Consider the following 20150-nt stretch of genomic DNA (forward strand, 5'->3'; position numbering starts at 1 on the left):
TTCTTTGGAATTGGCTTATTTTGCTTAGTATGATATTCTCCAGCTTCATCCACTTACCAGCAAATGCCATAACTTCATTCTTCTTTAAGACTGAGTAATATTCCATTGTGTATATATGCCATATTTTTTTTTTAGCCAGAATAGTACTTAACTTAAAAATAAAACAAGTTGTTGATACAATGAAAGGGATGTGTCTCAAAAAAATATGGATGCTGAATGAAAGAAAAATCTCTTACATGTCATAAAGACAGTTATTATATATATTTGCAGGAGTTTAGACAAATTTAAAAACTTGTTCATATTCTTTACAGATCTGATCTAAGAGTAAACTCATGCTTTGTATGGTATCAAAATTTGCTTTATAAACCACTACACTATATGTTCTTTTTGCATTTGAAAAGACCAAAGAACAAAATTTAGGAATAATGACTCTTCAATCCAAAGAGAACACTCCTAGTAAATATCAGAATTATGAATAATACAAAGCACACTTTTAAAAAAGTCAAAATGAACAAGATGTATATTTTCACTCCTTAGGTCTGTAAAATTCCTCAGTAAATTTAGTGTTGATCATCTCTCCCACATGTATTTAGTGCTTTATCCCAAACCATTCTGATTAAAATTTCATTTGATAATTTTCAAAAACTTTCTTCTTCCTTAAAATTATGATTTATAGCATATAGCATAGTGATTAATAGATAAAATAAGGAAGAAAGAAACAAGAAAAGAAGGAAGAAAATAAATCTTGATTTGGCAGAATTGTGCAATATAAATTAGAAGTTAGTTGGAATATATCCTTTCCAATTCAATCTGAGGATTTTTTTATTTGTTTGTTTTCGTATGATATGGAGGATTGAACCCAGGAGTGCTCTACCACCAAGCAACAAGCATTCCCAGCCCTTTGCTCGCCCCTCCCTCCCTCCCTCCCCCTCCCTCCCCCCTCCCCCTCCCTCCCTCCCTCCCTCCTTCCTTTGTTCCTTCCTTCCTTCCTTCCTTTCTTTCTTTTTCTTAGAAAGGGATTTGCTAATTTGCCCAGGCTGGCTTCAAACTTGTAATCCTTTTCTGCATTACAGGTATGTGTCACCAAACATAGTTAAATTTGAGTTTTTTTTTTTTTTTTAACCTGTCTACCATTTGTGTGTGTGTGTGTGTGTGTGTGTGTGTGTGTGTGTGTGTTTGTTAAGAGAAAGAGTTTTCTTCAACAGCTGGGTTATTTTTAGGAGTATAAAAGGGAGCAAAGGAGAGATTAATAGTGAAAATTTAAAAGTCATCAAAGGAAAAGGATATTTTACATAATTCTAACACAGACAGATGCACAAAGATGAGAAAGGCAGAATTTTAAAAAGAGTTTCAAGATACCAACTGGTAAAAATAAAAGCTATAAGCAAATATTACAATTTTTGCATATTCAATGGCAGTAAAAAGCAACATGGTTTTACAAGTCATAATTATTATTTGTGCCATGAAATCAATATGATAATACTAATTCCACATACCTGAGATGCAGAAGTAGAAAGATTTGGTGAAGCCAAAATTTTAAGAAAGACAATATAATTTTATGTGTTAAATATAAATACTCAGTAGCAAAAATAAGTTTCCATTAATATAATTACTGAATTCAGCAGTTTGGTCCAAGGTAAATACATATAAACAACCTGCATGTAACAAATTTAGTTAATACTTGATCATCAAAAAATACATTAAGGGCTGGGATTGTGGCTGAGTGGCAGAGTGCTTGCCTTGCATGTATGAGGCACTGGGTTCTATCCTCAGCAGCACATAAAAACAAATAAATAAAATAAAGGTACTGTGTCCATCTACAACTAAGAAAATAATATTAAAAAAATCCATTAAGTAATGTTCAAAGATCTCCCAAGTGGGATTTCCAAACCATAACTTACATAAGGTTTTAGAATATTACTATATTTAATCCTCGTTGATTGTAATCGAAAAATTGTTATCATTTCTGTTTTTTTTCTTTTCTCAAAACTCTACAAACATTCAAATGATTTATAAATCCATCTTGATTAGTATGAAACAGATTTCTGTTATTTGTGCTAAGGTTAATCCCTGTTTCTATAATAAATATCAGAAAAAAATCCTACTTGGTTTCAATAGTTTTAAAAGAAATGGGATAAAATGTTTACTTTATGCTAGAATCATACAATTATCTTAAAATTTGAGTGGCTTTTGTCATTCTTCTATGAAAAAAATAATGCACTTACTCATAAATACTTACTTATCACAGACATTTTCCTAGATATTTGGAATACAGTGTTTATAAAGTAGAGTATATGGAGCATTTAATTTGGTATAAAAGATAAACACAGTCAAGTATCAAAACAACAAAATCATTTCAGGTTGTAGCACCTGCATGGAAGAAAATTTATGAGGAGTAGTGACTGGGAGTGCCACTTCAGATTTATTCACAGGGTTCACTACACAACCATATGAAAAGTTGTCATTCTATTAAGACCAACCTATGTGAATATCCATGAGATTGCATTTTAAGCAACACAAGGTAGAAAGTCACTGAAGAGTAAATGAACTGGCATACTCCTGGAACTAACAGTAGGGCAAAATTAGGTACAGAAAAGGAATGTGATGTGATAAAGTTGAAAGGACAGACAAATAAATTCACCTTGGTATGGTGAAGAATCTACATTTTTCCCTAAGTGCAATGGAAATCATTGATGAAAGAAATGGTATGCATTTTCTAATCATATTGCTCTACATAGATAGATTAAAATCTAGACAAACATGAAAGTTTAAAGTACAAAGAATAGTGAGATTCAGTGTAGCATGGGCAGAAATTTATATTATCTTGGAAAAAGATTAATACAATGGAAAGAGTAAGACATGGAAAGATAACTGAGCTTCAATCTAAGTGAAATGGTTTCTTTATCACTACTGAGCAAAAGCTTAACATGATCTGATCTTGGTTTTAAAAATATGGAACAGATTTGAAGGAGCAAGAAAGTAGTGAGCATGTTTTGTAAAGAACCTGGGTGGGCATTAGAGAACTTTCCCCAGCATTGTAACAGGTGGCCTCCTTAGAAGTTCCTTTTCATAATTAAACTGTCTCATTTTGAATATATTTAAATGTGGTTCCAACAAGATGGACATAGATGGTATGAGAAGGGTTTGTTTCATGCTTTTGATACCAAAGAAGTAGATTATATAGATTTTGATTAGTGTTTCAGAAGACTTAAATAGCATCCACTAAGTAGACTACAAAGCCCACAGAGAAAAAAAGCATATCAATAGGAACCACTAAAGAAGTCTTTCAGCACCTAACTACATGGATTGTGTTCTCCAGACAGTAACATAAGCATTACCTAAAACCTAATTGGAAATGCAAACTCTCAATCCAGCCTACTAATCAGAATCTTCACATTCTGATTTAGAATTCTAATGATTTTTATATATATTAAAATTTGGGGAGTATTGTTCTAATGATATATCACAGAAAAAGAAGGAAGCATAAAATTGGCAGAATGAATAATTCTTTATAAAACCCTCCTTTAAAATATTGGCAGCATTTGTAATTTATAGATTGTTTCTGAAAATTGCTGTTCATTGTTTTTATAGGAAAATAAAGATACAGCATATAATAATATTCTACAATGTTAAAATGTGTACTGTCCATAACTTTAACATTTTTGTGCTGTTTATTTTCTCAAAATCCCTGACTTGTGTAGAATAACTTTGAGTTCTCTCCTCCCGGTCAATTTATTTAACACAAGTATATTCACATAATGATTTGGCTTCAAATGATGATAGCTTATCAGTTAGTCTGTAATTTGTTTAGAGATATTGAAACAAAGGCCTCAGGAGCCTGTAAAACAAATGCAGGGTCATGTAGCTAGTAAGAGAAACAGTTGGGTTACAGTACAGAACCACTGAATTCTTGAAGGAGATTATGTTGTGATTTAAAAAATAGTTTTTCTGGGCTGCAGTTTACCACAAATGTGAATAAACTGACAAAAACTGCATTTTGTATGCTTGCCAAAGCACATAAAGAAATAATTTGTGTTAATATACATACACATGTGGCATATGTCTAGGATAATACTGTTAAATTAAAGGATACATTTTTTGCATGCTAATATTAACCATTGTCCATAGGTATTAAAAATGTAACATGTAAATATCAAAATAATGAATTTAGTAAAAGGTTCTTCATACCAAAATGTATTACACCTAGCATGCAATACTGATGATAATAGCACCTGTTAGTTTCTGTCCCATTAGCATACAGAATTCTCTGACTGTCCCAATTAATATTTCCAAACTCATCCTTCCTTTACTAGTTTACAAATACCAGTGAAATATTTATACACACTTATTGAAATTCATTTTCTTAACATTCTTAGAAATGTTATTTCTAGTTTATAGTTCTCTCCCCTATCTAATGTTTTTCTCTATCACATCTTTGTCATAACCTATTGAATTATTTTTTTTTATTTTTTTCAGTTTTGCAATACTTTTCTCAAGGCTCTTTCATTCTTGAAAAGTTTTATGACCTGTTTTCAAAATAGAACTGATCATCTCCTGATCTCTGTGAATTTTCCCTTCTCCTATCTTTACAATCCATCTTTTTTTTTTTTTTTTAAAGCATAGAACGCCATCTTGTATGTGATTACTATAAAATTTGCTCAGATACTAAGTTTTAAGATCCCTAAAGACAGGAACAGTTTTTTTTTTCCCTTGCAGTATTATCTGTATGGACAAGAATGTCATAATAACAAAACCAGCTAAATTTGATTTTATATTTATGCCCCAAGTTCTGTCATGCAGTCTTGAATATCCTGCCTCACAAAAGCTCTGTGAAGCAGATTCCATCATCCTAAAGTAGCAAAGCATCCTCCCACCCTCAGTAGATTAAAATTAGGATTTTAACCCCCTGTGCTAGCATCTATGATGACACTATTTTACAACACCAATTTGAAGAGGCAAGAGTTTAGAATTCAAACAAGTCCTGATTTATAACCATGGTTTTTCTCTCATTCCAGGTAGCAATCTTTGGAAATATATATATAAATTGTTTGGAATTTTCCTCTTATAACATGGTAATGTATACATGATAAAAATATTTGTGATTATTCAATGATAAAGTTTATGGGCTAGAAAATCCATCTGTTAAATCTTATCCCCAACCTTACTTCTATTTTCAGTGTTCTCTAGAGAGTTTATCATGATACTCTTTTCAATGTGACTATTCCGTATATTCTAAATGTACTTTTCATGCAATAAAAGACACACTACCCTATATTTCTCTCTCTTTTTGGAAAGATTTATCTTAGATCATAGATACATGTCACAATGTCTCCTTGACTCACTATTAACTGTCTTTGATGTTTCCAAACTTTGTTGTTTTATGGTCTCAGCAAGGAGATACTCAGAGCAGCCAGGAGGCAAGTTGTATGTGCTTTAGGTTTTACGTCTGTCACTGAGAATTGACCTTTTTCATTTTCATCAACAGGAAAACCCAGTTCTACATCACGTAAAAAATAAAAGAAGAATAAAATTCTTAAGACAGGTTCCCATCACTTTTAGTCTATGAAAACAGTTTTAACAACAGCAAAGAGTGACTTTTCTCTGAGAAGCCTCAAGCAATTGTGTTGTCAGGATGAGAACTAAAAGCATTTGGTTTATACATGTGGTATGGCTGTCTTAATCTTTTAGTTCATCAAATTCCAAAGAGTGAGCAAAAGGCAAAGATTGTAACTTTAGCTGCCAAAGAGAGTGTGAATCATTTCTCTCAAGATTTTAAATATCCTTTTTTAGCTTAAAGGCATAAAGTAACAAACCTGAATGAAAACAGATTTAGGCTGTAACAAGAAGACAGAATTTAACCAGCATATGTTAGAATGACTTACTGAAACAGAACAAAAGTTTTATGTATAAATGTTACTTAAAAAAAAACAAAAAAAAAAAACATGGAATGAATTGTTCACACTGTGTTGGCTAGGCATTATTATACTTTTAAAGGTTATGGGAACTCTGCTAGGATAAAGAACTAGCAATTATAAAAAGAATAATCTGTCATGAGAAAGGGCTTTTGATCCTTATTGATTAAAACAAACATTTAGTAAAATCATCTTCCTGTGAATCGTGAGTCAAGGATACATTGTGACATGTATCTATATGAATATGTCTTGCACAACTGAGTTGGACATAGATTATATTATTTAATATTTGTCCCTGAATTGATAATCTTTTCCTAAAATGGTTTATAATATTTAAGTTATTTACCTTACACTTAGTAATAATGAATCTACAGTTAAATGGAACCAATGGGTAAGTACAGAATGTACTGAAACACACATAACAGTTTAGCTTCTAATTAAGATAACATCTCACATAGAAAGTTTTGATTATTCAAATAATGCTGTAGAAAGGAACAGATTTGCTTATCTTTTTATCAGTATTTTATAACTAATGTCAAGATAAAGTCCAAGTGAATCCATGTGTTAAGCGTAAGAAGTACATAAATAGTAAAAAATATTAAATAAAATATTATTTTAAAAATGTTGATTGGAAAATTATTTTTAATGATTACAAGGTTCAGAAATCATAAAAGAAAGTTTGAAAAGTAGGCTACACTGTGGAAAGATTGATATATGTTACACATAACATAAGCCAAATTAAAAGATAAAAATGTGATCTGGGTAAAATACTATACAGTAAACATGAGAAATAAATGTGTATCTTAAATATATCAAAAGCTAAAACAAAGCAACGTAAGGGGACCAGCAGCAGGTAGAGTGAGAGGTTTCTTCCAGGTCTCTGCATAAATGTTTATTTCAAATGGCTTCTCTTTGACAGGCTCACAGAAAATATCACCCTTACTATCTCCTTCACCAGCTGCTTTTCATTATTTTTATGTTCTCTACAAGTTCGAAGAAGTCTAGTACCAGGAACTCTATATTTAATTTGTTATTATATCATAGCTCATAATTTATTGTTCCACATGTAGTTTCTAAAAATTTTGAATGAATTAATGAATCTTGTATCAATGAAAAGAGACATATTAAATAAATAAAGAGAATAATAAACGTATTATTCCCAGAGGTAAAGACAAAAGAATAAAAATGTGTGTGTGTGTGTGTGTGTGTGTGTGTGTGTGTATACATATGTGTGCACAAATAAGAAAGTGAACATACAAATTTGGTAATATGAATTTGTAGAGAGTTGAATAAGTTTGATTTTGCAAATTTACATATATTTGCTCAGCTGTTTAAAATTAAGAATGGAGAAATAAAGTTTTGAATAAGCTCTGGTTTAAATTTTATAAGAAATGATAGTAAGCAATGCATAAAAAAATAATTGCTAGATTACAGAGTATGAATGAATTGGTTCACCATCGGCCACACCATAGGCATGTGAAACTGCAAGTTGGGGTTACAATGTAAAGAAATAATGAATATTTGGAAAACACACAGGGACAATAAAAAGGAAACTTAATAAAGCAGTGGAAAAGAAATGTTCAAAAGATTTGAAACTTTCTTTAAGATGGTATTATATATTCTCTTCCACTTCCACCTTCTCTGACAGGCTTCTCTTACTGTGTTAGCTTCTGATAGTCATGTTCTCCAGTGTTTCTGTGCCTAAAAAAATTCCTGGATGACTGCCTTCAAAACCATGTCCATAACTGATATTTATACATCAATGATGTTCTGATAATGTGTCTTTGGTTCCATTATTACCTTCAACGTGCAGATTTATGGAACTAAATGCTATCCAAACATCACACTTTGGGACGTTTATAGGAATTAACATCATTCTAAATATTAAGACAGAACCAGATTCAACATAGTTATCAGATGCTTTTTAAAACTTCTGGTAGGACTGCTGAGGCAAACTCAACATCACAACCAGAAGCCTTGACAGGAATTGTTTGGAACACCTGGTTCTCATACACAGATCAATAGTTTGCCTTCACTTGCTCCCTCTCCTGTTGACACAGGGGATCTAGGGATTGGATAGCTGTAGAAAAACCCAATATCTTCAGAACTGAGCTTGAGAAGAACTAGTGCCAATCAGTTAAAAAATGGGCTCCCCACCAGTGCACATCTTAACTCCACATGTATAAGAGCATCTAAGCTAAGGTGCTGAATCTGTGTAAAAATGGTAGAAATAGCGAATTCTACAAAAGCGATTTTAGTTTATTCAGTTTCTGAATGGAAGTGTATGGGTACAAAGGGGCAAGCTAGGAGGCCTACTGGGGATAATTCACATCAGCTAGCAGGTTGCATGGGTAATTTAATCACCAGAAAAAACATAACACAAAATTGTGTCCATCAAATTTCTTTTCATCTAAAACCCCTCCTCTTGATAGGACTGTCTAGAAACCGTCCTTTATCTTTCATTTCTACTATTTCCAATTCTTATAGGAAATAAGTTGTTTTACTTTGGACACTGAAATGTCTTCTAAATCTTTTTGGGTTTCTGCATATAAACTTCCATTAAAACATTTTTGTGTGATATGGGGAACATATTCAGTTTATTTTTGATTATTATTTTTATGTGTGATTGAAATGATAATGAAATGCTTCTTATTAAAGTGACTCAATCTAAAATAATTTTGCATTTTTTTGCATTTAGTGACCAATTAATAATGTTACACTTATTATTTATGTTAGTTTCTTCAAGATTTATAGATCTATGCAAAGATGTTTTTAATCATCAGAAAAATAGAATTTATTTAGTCTATAATATAGGTGGCTTCAGTTGTTTTTTGGACTATAAATATTTTTAAAACCAACATTAAAGTCAAAAAACAATTAAATTACTAGAAGTTAAGGCTTTTGTTTGTGTTATTTTTCATTTTGAGTTTTATTCTATTTTATGAATTTAATTTGTGTTTAAAATAGACCTGATGATAAAGTTGCACATTTTATGTTGTAGTAAAATAACTAAAATCCCCAACAATGTCCCCATCTAAATCAATGAAATCTGTGAACTGATGACCTTATATCCAAAATGATTTTATAGATGTGATTTTGTTAAGTATTAAATTAGGAAAATTATTCTAGATCAACCAGATGAGTTCAATGTAATCACAGGGTCCTTATACAAAGTGAGTGGTAAAGTTAGTAGTAGCAGAGATTAGAAAGAGGTGCTATGGCCAGGCACGGTGGCACATGCCTGTAATCCTAGTGGCTCAGGAGGCCGAGCAGGAGGATTGTGAGTTCAAAGCCAGCTTCAGAAAAATGAGGCACTAAGCAACTCAGTGGGACCCTGTCTCTAAAAAATATACAAAATAGGGCTGGTTATGTGGCTCAGTGGTCAAGTTCCCCAGGACTCTATCCCCAGTGGCAGCCCCCCACACAAAAAAGTAAGAGATGCTATGACTGGGGAAGAAGCTGAAGTAACATGCTCTGAAGATGGAAGAAGGAGACACAAGGCAATTGCAGATGGCCTCTGGCAACTGGAAAAGGCAAGGACATCTCTTCTCCTGTGAAATTTCCAAATGGAATATGACTCTGTCAACAACTTGATTTTAGACTTCTGTCTCTGCTACCATAAGAGAGTAAGTCAGTATTTACTTCATTTGTAATAGTGAGCTACTTAATTTGTAATAATTAATTAAGCAGCAATAGATAACTAATGCATGTTGTTAACAACCATATAGATTAGGTTCAGTCTGACGTGATGCATGATGTTCACCTCCTCATTTCTGGGAAGGTAAACATTTAACTTGGATAGTAATATAATCTCAGACTTGACAAGCATGCCTGGGATTCAAGGCGGCAAAGGTTGTCATGCCTTTGAGAGATAATTAGAAGTGGACGGACTTAAAATTTTCTTTTGAGTTCATAATTTTAGCTCCATAAAGAGAATGTTTAACACTTGAAATATTTAATGATGTCAGCTCATCAAAGAAATACCAACAGTATGCCCATAAACAGGGCATATCTTATAATAACGATGTAACACATGAATAGTATCATGTGCAAAAGTGCTCCCAAAATACACGTTTAACATATTTATATTTAGAAATCACCACTTTCACAATAATCTGTAAAATATATTATATGGAACAAAAAAGGCCAATTAAAAGAAGATGAGATTGTTCTTCCAGCCACATGCTTTGTGAACTGAAAGTGACACACATGTCAAACCAGACAAATAGACTATCTAGAGTGTCATTTTTATGTGGCTGAAGCATAAGTAGAGAATAAAAAAAAAAGGTATAAATAAACTGTTGTAAAAGAGGATGTGCTTGTTCTGGAAATAGTCATTGCTTAAAAATAGTGAAACTTATTTATTACGTCTTGAATCATCTTAAGTTTTATAAATCGAAGATATGTTACTTTTGTGATTCGGGAACAAAATCACTAAAATCAGGGGACTGCAGATACTTGTGATAAACTAGACAGGAAGAAATAAATCCTAAAAAGGTGATAAATGAAATCAACAATCATTCACTACAGATGGAATGACTTAGAAGAAGGACATTCTCCTTTCTGCTTTCCAAGTGGCAAATAAAACTCTGAAATTTTCCCACTCCAGTCCCAATTACAATCTTAGTACAGTTGTTCTGACAACAAGGCTCCTGAGACATAAGCCACCTGCCTAGTAGACAGCCTTGGTAGCCTTCCCACCTCCAGGGTGCACTCCTTGCTAAGTATCCCCCTGGATATCCAGGAAGCTGGTCCAGGCCTCCTGCCATCAAGCTTGCCCCTTTTGGGACATGTTGTTTATTCCCAAAGCTGTGATGACAATTTTGTTAGACATGCATGGAGATTGCCTATCTAGGTTCCTATTTTCTTTACTTGCTGACTAAACATCTGTCAGTATGAATCTCATCATCACAAATGGATGTATTGTGGACTCCCATCTTTCCCCTTACTTTTTGCATAGCAACAATTTTTTTTTTTACTCTCAGGAGATGACTATTCTAATACACATCATGTATGTTTCATCATTATCCTAATGTAATTTAGAAATTTATTTTAAATTGCCACATAATTAACAAATATTTATTGAAACTTAATGAGTAGTACAGGTATATTTCATCTGAAATTAATAATTTTATATGTATTATTGAAAGGTCATTAAAAGTAATTTACCAGGAATTGCAATTAAAGTGCTAGTAATCCTTCTGTATGTTCACTGAGTTATTTATATGTTCATAGAAATATGTATGTTTCTGTCATATTTCAGTTACAAATTTCCCCATTCTAGTATGACTGGTTATTAAAAGTCTTGGCTTTAAGAGATTAGATAAACTAAAATAAACTAAATTAAATTAATGTAATTCATTCAGAAATGTTAGCTATTTTGTTACAATCTGTTATGTTCCTTGTATAGCTTTTTCTAAGTTAATTTTATGGAAAAAAATTATAAACCATTTTCAAACACAAAGTGTTTAAAAATATAACACTTTCCAACTAGGCCATTACTTAATTCAAATCTAAAAAAAAAAAAATATAGGTTTTCAATGAATCCATTGGCTTGAGAGAAATTGAGTCCATAGTTCCCAAGAAGCAGAAAATAATGTATGTAATATCACCAATAGAACAGGTATTAAATAAGACCATAGAATTGAGTAAGTTAACTTCTTAAAATGTTGAAAAGAAGAAATGATGTGGTAAAGCACACATGGATGATTATATGAATTGTGCATTAATAAATTAAATTGCTATATTTGAGTAAAGGAAACCCCAGAATTTTTTAATGAACCAGTTGGAGATAATGGAACTAACTGATGCCAGGTCAACATGAAGCTTAATTTTCCATTTTCATGAGGAACAGATGGTATGGATGGATATAAAAATTGACTTCATAAAGGGAAAAAAATGGTTCAGCTTGGCAAGTTTATTTCAGAAATGTTCTTGATAAGTTAGATCTGTTCAGCCATTTTGAGAATGTTCTTCCACAGACATGCTTGATTAAGGGTAATGGTGGCCATGTGTGCCACCTGTGGAAGGACATCTAGATGTCTCCCTGTGGTAAGTTTCCCTCCCTGGCCAGCTGGTTTCATGGACCAAGTTTCTGAGAATTTTCATTTTACTTAATTTAATGGAAGCTTAATAAACAAGGAAACAAAATTACATAATGAATTGAATTACAGATACTTTCTATTTTCTAATGCCTTACAATTTTCCTATGAAGAGTAATTACAGTAAAATAATAAAAGAGATCATAGTGAATGTTCTTTCCAACAAAGATTTTTTTAGAGTAAGAATTATGCATTTAAGAATAATCAAATAAAATTTTATCTAAAGAGTTGTATGCTTGTCTAGGAAAGAGAATTGTTTTATTCAATCTAGTAATGACAATGAAATACCAGAGGGCTCAAGATGAGTTTTTCTCTTTACTTCTAGTGAAGTCTGATTTGAAAAAGTAAGGGAGATGAACTGATAGCTATACATGTTACAGCCACAGACAGGTTCTACACACTCAGGTCTACTGCAAGTTCTACAGAATAAAGTTAACTTGCGTTTTTTTGGGCCTTGCAATCTACATTCTAATCATGAGAATTTTAAGGTGAACCTGAGTGGGAGAATGTCCGTACCCCAGAAAAGGAATCATAAAACAGTGTATACACAAAAGGAACAGATTTGTATCAAAAACTATTGGGTAAAATTGTCAATAATTAAAACTCCCTAATAATTCACAAGGAAAATAATAATATGGTATGTGTCTTTAGGTGACAGTAAGAATACCAGTAATAAACATTAGCATAAGAGTTTAACAGAAAAGACAAATATCAAATACATAATAACAATATTGTGTTGGGTGGAAATCACGATGACACAGAGTTCACATTAGGTGTCCCTGATCTCCAGGGAGCTCTCCTAGAACCTGGGAGCACAGGTGCTTTTACTCTATTCCTGTGCCTTGCCCAAAGGATTTGTCATAGAGTGTATCCAATGCCCAGAAGCCAAAAGAAAGCATGGAGAAGCTCCTTTGCCTTTGTAAGCTCTGTCTCAGAAATGGTGAATGACTTGTCTCACATTTCACTGTTGAGAACTTAGGTCCTCATTTTATGATCAGGAAGAAGAATGAATATATATTTGACAACAGTGAGCAATCACACAGGCGTATGCAACACACATACTATATTGGTCAAATTATTTTAGGAATGTGTTCAACAGTGCGGCTAAGGGAACTCAAAAACCAGACAGCTAGGGTTCAAATTCTGATGCTACTTACCTGGTGTAGAGACAGTGGTGCTTACCTAATTATTCAGCAAATTCTTCATAGTTAACAGATTCTGTGACCTTATACAAGGTCTATTCTGGCCAATGACTGTGGACAGGGGATCCATTTTGATATATCAGCACGCTGAGGAATCCGAGATACTCTGTGTTCCAGAAGATGCAACTACAAGAGCCAAGAGCTTCTATCAACCAGGGTCACTGATTACTGATTGGAATAGAGCTCATCATATAACTGACCATGAGGGAGAGATGATTCCAGGAACATTCAGTTAATTTTAATCAAGGAGTCATCTGTTGCTACTGCAATACCTAGTCTACCATAATACATGTCACATAGGTTTTTTTTTGTTTTTTTTTTCTAATTTCATCATCTATAAACAATAATAATAATAAAATTTTGAGATGACAGGATCCTTGTGAGTATAAAATTATTTAATGTATGTGCCGCAGTCTGGCTGTACACAAATCACGAGCCACTCAAGCAGGAACAAACTTTATTTCTGAACTCCACCAGCATACTCCACACACACTCCCCGGGAACTCTCCTGAATGCCACGCGGCTCCTCCAGGAACCACCAACCGGAAATCCCTCCTCCAGCACTTTCCCAACCAATGCGAACTCTTCAGGAATCCCCACCGAGAGCTCAACCAGAACTCAAAGGGAACTCCATGAGAACGCAAAAGTCATCATCTTAATGGCTCGCTCGGGTAACTTCTCAACCACTACTTCTGGCAAAGATGCCACGCATCATCCAGACTTGGCTGTGGCCCTCAACATCTCCCCCATATTGTTTAATTAAACAACAAGCAATGTCGCTTAGGGACCATGCCTGTTAGGTTGTCCAATACTACATATGGTCCTTACCCATCATCGGATGAGCTGACCTCAAGGCATCAGCCTCCTGTCTTAGGTTGGTACCACTGCAATTGGATCTTACCCATCACTGACTACTGGTCCAGCATACAGCCATACTTGTGGATAGGCCTATGCACCACTGGGGGGGTGAGGTTCTTTGTCTCACCTCTGTTGGCCCCCAAATTTGGCCTTGGTGCCAGTCGGGGGGTGAGGTTCTTTTACTCCTGTGGGAATGATTTGAACTCCCATCTCTGGAGTTAGTACTGCTCTGGCAGAGGCGCAGATGTCCAACCCTGCGCTCCCTCTGGTTCGTCTGATGAGAGATCTGATGGATAATGTGTCCTGGGCACTACCCTGATGGTGTTGCTGGGTTCCTCCAGTGCCCCGTATATATATTTGTGGTTGTGGGCCCCGGAGCATTGGGCCCCCCTCTCTGTTTTTGGCAATGGAGCCCGATGCCTTTCTCCATGATATGGTGGGTAAACACCTGGTCCTTGTCCATTTTTTGGTAATGGAGTACCCTCTATGGTGGTTTGAGAACGGCATTCATTAGCCCAATGTCTCCCTCTACAGCATCATGGGCAAATACCCAGTATTCTACTCCTTTGATACCTAGCTTTGTTAAACCCTCCTCCTATGGGGCAACTCCTTTTAAAATGTCCTGTTTGTTCACAATTAGCATGTTTTTGGCCTGGCACCTAAAGCCTGTTGTACTGCAGCTGCCAAGACTTGCCCTTGTTCATTAATGTCTCTACATAATTTAATATATGTGTTTAAATCTCCATGTTTCCATGGTCTAATGACCTCTCTGAATCAAAGATTTGCTTGCTCATAAGCCAGTTGTTTTATTAATGGCATTGCTTGTTTCATATCCCCAAAAACTCTGGTAGCTCTTTGAATAAGCCTATCTACAAATTCAGCATAAGGTTCATTAGCTCCCTGTATTACCTTAGATAATTGACCTTGTAAATCTCCATGTCCTTGTAAAGTCTTCCATGCCCTAATGGCATCTGCAGCAATTTGTGAATATATAGCAGGATCATATTCAATTTGTTGCTGTTGACCCTCATAAGGTCCTTTTCCTAACAACATATCTAGATTTCTTTGAGGGTAACCGGCTGCTGCATTTCGCCTAGCCGTCTCCATGCAAAATTCCTCATTGGCAACCTTCCATAACAAATATTGTCCTCCATTTAGCACAGATTTACACATGCTAGCCCAGTCTGCTGGTGTCATGTCCAAGTTGGTAATGGATTTGACCATGCTTACAGTGAAGGGTGCTTGGGGACCATAGGTTGTTACAGCCTCCTTTAACTGCTTCACTGTTTTGAAATCTAGAGCATGGTGAATTCGCTGCCCTCCTGCTTGCTCAAGTACAGGGCATGCTAATCTTTGAGGTCCTGTCTCAGGATCTCATCTATCAACTACGGGGGTTGGAGGCCCCATAGGATATGTTGTCTCTATAGGTGGAGCAGTTGGTTGGACACTTACGCCCTCTGGTGATAGAAAGGTATTAGTAGCAGCCTCCTGTTGTAACTTTTCCCTGATAGTTCTTCCCCCTTTAAATTTTCTTCCTCTGTCTGACTAGCTCGAGAGCCCTTCTCTTTTACTTGATCTAAAATGTCTTTCTCCATGGTCTGAACCTCTAACAATTTACTTAACACTCATTCGCTTTGTTTTTTACTAATTTCTAATCTACTATAAAGATAACGCAACCCAAAAAGATAACACAAAACAAAACTGAAACAGAATGAAACAAAAATGGAACAAAAAATCGTTGTATCAATTTTCCTATTTTCTTGAAATGTATTTTCATGGTCTATCTGTATCTCTTCCTCAGGGCCGAACAACTTCAAACCTTGAGCCAACCATTTTTCCCAGGTTACCTGAGAAAGTTCTAGGGATAGGCAGCTTGAAACAAAAACAAAACAAATCAAAACAAGAACACATTGTTTTTTGAAATGGTCACCCATTCTCTCGCCTTCCCTCAGGGACGAGCAATTTCACTTACCTCCGAAATTCAGGCGTTCCCCGCACGGGCCACCTAATGCTGCAGTCTGGCTGGGCACAAATCATGAGCCACTCATGCAGGAACAAACTTTATTTCTGAAGTCCACCAGCACACTCCACACACACTCCCCTTTACTCCCCTGGAACTCTCCTGAATGCCACGCGGCTCCTCCTGGAACCACCAACCGGAAATCCCTTCTCCGGCACTTCCCCAACCAATGCGAACTCTTCAGGAATCCCCATGAGAGCTCAACTAGAACTCAAAGGGAACTCCGTGAGAGCTCAAAAGTCATCATCTTAAAATGGCTCGCTGGCGTCACCTCTCAACCACTACTTCTGGCGAAAATGCTATGCGTCATCCCGACTTGGCTGTGGCCCTCAACATGTATGTAAAGTATAGAGGGCAGTAAATGCTTTGAACATAACTACTTAATAAAATGTTACTTATAAGTTATCAATATGGACTTAGAAGTCATAAAAGTGTTAACAGTAGCAGCCTTCCATCATATAATTAATTGCCATATATATGTGTATATATATCTATATATATCTATATATATCTATCTCTCTCTCTCTCTCTCTCTCTCTCTCTATATATATATATATATATATATATATATATATATATATATCACAAATTCAAGAAAGAAAGTGTTTCAGATTTTTACCACAAATGAGAAACATACTGTTTCCATTGTACCAGCAACAAAAGCAACAACAACAATATACAGATTCACCAATATTTAAGTAAGTTTCAAGATAATAAAGCTGATTAGCCATAGACAAATTAAAGCAGGACTTTAACCTAAGCAGTGTCACATTAGAGACTTGTATACCGTCACTTTGAATATGTATCCAACTTTTAGAACATTTTTTTTAATTAAACTTCTCTGTTTCATTTACAATGTACAAAAATCATTTAGTTTATTATAACAACATTATGTACGGGGCTGGGGATGTGGCTCAAGCGGTAGCGTGCTCACCTGGCATGTGTGCGGCCCAGGTACAATCCTCAGCACCACTTACGAACAAAGATGTTGTGTCCGCCAAAAACTGAAAAAAAAATAAATATTAAATCTCTCTCTCTCTCTCTCTCTCTCTCTCTCTCTCTCTCTTTTAAAAAATAACAACATTATGTAAATTTTAAAGTCTTTTCTATTAGGAGAAACAAAGAAATTTTCACAATAAATGTTTTTTTTTTTTTTTTTAAGATTAAGTGTACAAAGAAAAAATCATTGTATACATAAGCAAAGCAGAACCTAACATATAAAATAAACAGAAGGGATACAGAGCCAAAATTGAAGGTCACAGTAAAAACTTCCAAAGGCAGCCAATAAATTTTGTTTTTGTTTTGTCTTATGAATGTTTGTTTTACTTATAGGCAAATAAAAAGATGATAGAAAAAATGATATCAATTTTGGGCCAAAGGCACAAAGAAGAAAGGTGAAAAGCAAAGTAAGAAAAAAAGAATTTTCCGTTTGATTTTTTCTGAACTTCAGAGAAGTTGCAAATTGATAAGTGTAAAACTGAAAAAAAACAAGAGAACATGTAATCACTATTAGTGAATTTTTAAGTCTGTAATTTCAGAAGGTTTTACAGAAAAAACAGTTAACAAAGTGAAAAGACAATACTGAATGGGAGAAAATTCATGCCATTTATTCTGATAAGGAATTAATATCCAAAATATATAACAACACAAAAACAAGTAATTTATTTCTTTTTAAATGAAAAATGATCTGAATAGACACTGCTCAAAAGAAGAAAAATGGTATTATGGCTTGGATGTGAGATAGCCCCCAACATGTTACTGAAATCATGTTCAGAGGCGAAAGGTTTAGATCATGAGAGCTGTAACCCCCTAATAAGTCCATCCAGTTGATTGGAAAGACTGAGTAGAAACTGCAGACAGGTGGGCATGGCTGGAGGAGGTGGGTCACTGGAGGATGCCCTGGAGGGGTTCCTCTTCTCTTCAGCCCATTTCCTTTCTCTCTTTCTCTCTCCCTCTCTCTCTTCCTCCCTCCTGGGTTTCTAACAAAAGGAAATGAAGGTAGCATGCAAAAGAAAAGTCTGTGTACTCATGTTTGTTGCAGCATTATTCACAATAGCTGAGATAGGGAATCAGCCTAGGTTCCCGTGGACAAAGGAATGGATGAAGAACATAGTGTATGTGTACACAATGGAATATTATTCAGTCATAAAGGAGAATTAAATTCTGACATTTTCAGGAAAATGGACAGAACTCAAAAATATCTACTTAAATAAAAGTTGTCAGACACAGAAAGATAAGCCCTCATCCACATGTTATCACTTACACGTGGAAACTTAAAATAAACACACACACACACACACACACACACACACACACACACACACACCCTGGAAGTAGAAGAGGCACTGCTAGAAACCACTGAGAACTAGGAAGGATGCTGGGAGCAGTAAAGTGGAGAGGAGACCATGTGGTAGGGGACAAGGATAGAAGGACACAAGGGCATGATCAATGCATCAGGTATGATACAGGGGAAATATCACAATGAATAACATTTTTATAATTAGTTATTACAATTAAAATTTTTTATAATTTGGGAAGTTTCTTAACATATACCCTTAGTGATTACTAAAATATGAAATTTTTAGACTTTAAATGATGGGAAAGAAGGTAGCTCTTTCCTTATTCAAACAAGGGGTGCATGAAGCAAGAATGGATTCTGACAAGACATGGTAGCAAATTTGTTGCTGAATTTTTAAAAATTCTGAAATGACATAGTAACTTAATGTCATAATTACATGATAAGAACACAGTAATTAGAGCAAGAAGAGTAAACTACAGAAAGTAGTTGACTGCACTTGGACTCACCTGCTTTTCTAGAGAATGGCAAAATCATTCTGCAACTCCAGGTCAACTGGGTCCTACAATGTCATAAATTCAGTTTTCTCATGATCCACATACTCACAACTTTTTGAATGGCTGATGCACCCAGTTGAAATGGCAAACATACTTAACGTAGCCCACATGGACTTGAATGTTTCTCTCTGGTCTTTTTAATTTTAGAAATCAATGATACAAACACATTAACATTGAAGAAAACAAAACAAAACAAAAAATAACTCAGTTACTTATCTGTGAAACAAGCAAATATAATGAAATGGCCTCTTTAATATAATCAAAGTTTCACAAGGACTAAATGAGAAAATATAGATGACTTTCCTTTGTAAAATGCAGTATACCAGTAAGAATAAATAGTTTGGGATTTGCCGATAATTCCACATTTGTATTGTCTTACTGTCGTTTCAACACTGGAGGTTGACTATGCTATTATCATTTTATTTTTTTTTATTCATCGTTTTATTGCTTATTCTAACAATCTTGTATTTAGAAGTTAAATGCCTGTTTCTTCTTTTTGTTGAATGTTCCTACATTGTAGGTTTTTATATACCTGACTTCACACATCAGTCAGAAATAGCTCTGTTACTTGTTAGAGGATAAAAGCACCTTGCAATAATTTTCCTCCAATCATTTTCTCCAATTGCACATGTAATTATTATCTTCTATTTTAGTGCCATTTTCTTTTATTTTCCATCCCCCTGAACAACTCATGATTATTGCTTTATATGAAAATTTTAATTTGTCCAACACATTTGTTTATTTTCATTACACCTTCATTCTTTCTGGGAGGAAACCTATTTCCTGGGGACTTAATTTTATCCTTTTTAAAACAATTCAAGTTCAAAATTCACTTGTTGTAGAGTTGGGGGTTGGTAATGTTCTCTTTTATGAAAAATCTTCGTTTTTAAATTTATATCATTTTAAATCATAGATCAGCTGATCACTAATTCTAGTTTGATAGCATTTCTCTTAGCACTCCGAAGAATTTATCCATTTTCCACTGGATAATTTTCTGTTTTTATTGCTCTAAAGTATCTGTGTCAGTTAGATTGTCCCATTTCTTTATGAGTTATCTTTTTAATCTTTGTTTTGATTTTCAAGAACTTATTTTTGCCTTTGTTCAGCATTCTCTAATATTCTCATTTATTAGAAACATGATGAGATGAAAATTAGATTTTCTCAAATACATTTTATAACTACTAATTATTCTCATGGATATCAT

The sequence above is a fragment of the Marmota flaviventris genome, chromosome Y (assembly GCF_047511675.1).
Source record: "Marmota flaviventris isolate mMarFla1 chromosome Y, mMarFla1.hap1, whole genome shotgun sequence".
NCBI classification, from domain to species: domain Eukaryota; kingdom Metazoa; phylum Chordata; class Mammalia; order Rodentia; family Sciuridae; genus Marmota; species Marmota flaviventris.